This window comes from Egretta garzetta, unplaced genomic scaffold (assembly GCF_000687185.1).
Source record: "Egretta garzetta isolate BGI_Z169 unplaced genomic scaffold, ASM68718v1 scaffold73, whole genome shotgun sequence".
NCBI classification, from domain to species: Eukaryota; Metazoa; Chordata; class Aves; order Pelecaniformes; family Ardeidae; genus Egretta; species Egretta garzetta.
In genome coordinates, this window is record NW_009259031.1 from 502,686 (window position 1) to 505,692 (window position 3,007).

Consider the following 3,007-nt stretch of genomic DNA (forward strand, 5'->3'; position numbering starts at 1 on the left):
CGGCCTGCCACACCCTGCCCGTTCTTCACCTGGTTTTAGCTGAGGGTCAGAAGTGGGGTCCAGCATCCTGGGCGCTTGTCTGCGGGGCACCCCAGCTCCTGCCACGGCCCTGCCGGCGCAGTGGCGGTGGCTAGGGGACGGCCCCAGCAGGGGGATGTGGAGGGCTGTACACCCAAGGTCGGCATTTCCTAATCTGCCAAGGCAGGGAGACCCCGCGTTAGACACACCCCCCCACACCCCCCGAACTCCCTTGGGGCCCTGCTTTTGCCACGCATCGAAGAACAGTTACTGGATGCACACAATAAAAGGAAAACCATACTTTCCTGCTCGTGATAGATAATGCTCATTCGAGAAGAAAGTTGGAAGCAAACCAGATAAAAACACGGCTGCCACCATGATCCAACGCTCCCGTGGTTTTACGTAACGCTGCCCATTATTTGTGCATTCTCCGAGTACGGGAGCGTGAGCCGTCCCACCCCGCTCCGGCCAGCTCGCTTTCCTCTGCTCCTGAAGCTTAACATCCCTGGAGGTGCGGGTTTTAGCTGTGAAATAAAGGTCGGCCTCTCTAGGGTTATTTGTTACTTCTGTCAAGAGTTCACAAGATGCGTCCCTCCTCGAGGGATGGCCTTTGAAGACTGCTTTGTATTTTATTTTCGATGATTGTGCTGGGCCTTTAAAGATTTTGAAGTAATGTTCTCAGTAGACACCAATGGAGAGGAAATTCTGCCTGAAACGCTGATGGCTCGGGGTGGTCTAAAATCCTCACTCTTGGTCGTGCGTGGCTTCAGAGAGACTGACAGCGTTTGCAGATGTCACTTGAACGTGCTCTTATTAACCACGCATGGGTTGGTTTCCTCTTGTGGGTCTGGCCAGTGACTTGACTTTGGATAAATTTGGATAGTTTTGAACCTTGATTTTCAATACTGTTTTACTTTTTATTGAAGCTGGAGCTGCCGCGAGGATGAGGGTTTTTGCCCATCCTGGAGCAATTGGCTGTGGAGCTGCCTCACGCCCGCTTGGTCTGGAACACAGACGGGATGATTTGTACCTTCTGTAGGTGCGTGTGCCCCCGAAAGCTCGGGCTCTCCCCTGGACCTGCAATAAAATATCACCGTCCCCAGCAAAGTCTTGCCTGGTAGAATAATAACTGCCGGCCCCCACTCTGGAAGATGCCTCTTTGCCTCTCATTTCTTAACTCCCTGATCACCCAAATAGGAGTTTAACTTTAAATCCCGTCTAGCAGAGCCCCTGGGGGCTGCTGGGCTGGGGGGGGGCGAGTGCTGCCGTGGTGGGATCCGTCCTGGCAGCTCCCACCCGTCCCAGCTGGGTGGGTCTTGGAGTAACCCCAGCGAAACACATGCCTGGAGGTGTGATTCCGCATTTGCTCCCACTGTTCCCCTTTTGTAACTGCTGGAGGAAGAAAATCCCCCCGAGCTACCGTGCGCCTCCTGCCCGTGCTGTCCTGCGGCGCGGTGTCCTGCGGCGTGGCGCGGGGGGGGGCCCCCGCGCCGCGGTCCACCGCCAGCTGAGGCCGGTGTCCCCAGAGCCCGGCCGGGCAGTGCTGCCACACCCTGCCCGTTCTTCACCTGGTTTTAGCTGAGGGTCAGAAGTGGGGTCCAGCATCCTGGGCGCCCGTCCCCGTCTTCACCTGGTTTTAGCTGAGGGTCAGAAGTGGGGTCCAGCATCCTGGGCGCTTGTCTGCGGGGCACCCCAGCTCCTGCCACGGCCCTGCCGGCGCAGTGGCGGTGGCTAGGGGACGGCCCCAGCAGGGGGATGTGGAGGGCTGTACACCCAAGGTCGGCATTTCCTAATCTGCCAAGGCAGGGAGACCCCGCGTTAGACACACCCCCCCACACCCCCCGAACTCCCTTGGGGCCCTGCTTTTGCCACGCATCGAAGAACAGTTACTGGATGCACACAATAAAAGGAAAACCATACTTTCCTGCTCGTGATAGATAATGCTCATTCGAGAAGAAAGTTGGAAGCAAACCAGATAAAAACACGGCTGCCACCATGATCCAACGCTCCCGTGGTTTTACGTAACGCTGCCCATTATTTGTGCATTCTCCGAGTACGGGAGCGTGAGCCGTCCCACCCCGCTCCGGCCAGCTCGCTTTCCTCTGCTCCTGAAGCTTAACATCCCTGGAGGTGCGGGTTTTAGCTGTGAAATAAAGGTCGGCCTCTCTAGGGTTATTTGTTACTTCTGTCAAGAGTTCACAAGATGCGTCCCTCCTCGAGGGATGGCCTTTGAAGACTGCTTTGTATTTTATTTTCGATGATTGTGCTGGGCCTTTAAAGATTTTGAAGTAATGTTCTCAGTAGACACCAATGGAGAGGAAATTCTGCCTGAAACGCTGATGGCTCGGGGTGGTCTAAAATCCTCACTCTTGGTCGTGCGTGGCTTCAGAGAGACTGACAGCGTTTGCAGATGTCACTTGAACGTGCTCTTATTAACCACGCATGGGTTGGTTTCCTCTTGTGGGTCTGGCCAGTGACTTGACTTTGGATAAATTTGGATAGTTTTGAACCTTGATTTTCAATACTGTTTTACTTTTTATTGAAGCTGGAGCTGCCGCGAGGATGAGGGTTTTTGCCCATCCTGGAGCAATTGGCTGTGGAGCTGCCTCACGCCCGCTTGGTCTGGAACACAGACGGGATGATTTGTACCTTCTGTAGGTGCGTGTGCCCCCGAAAGCTCGGGCTCTCCCCTGGACCTGCAATAAAATATCACCGTCCCCAGCAAAGTCTTGCCTGGTAGAATAATAACTGCCGGCCCCCACTCTGGAAGATGCCTCTTTGCCTCTCATTTCTTAACTCCCCGATCACCCAAATAGGAGTTTAACTTTAAATCCCGTCTAGCAGAGCACCTGGGGGCTGCTGGGCTGGGGGGGGGCGAGTGCTGCCGTGGTGGGATCCGTCCTGGCAGCTCCCACCCGTCCCAGCTGGGTGGGTCTTGGAGTAACCCCAGCGAAACACATGCCTGGAGGTGTGATTCCGCATTTCAGCC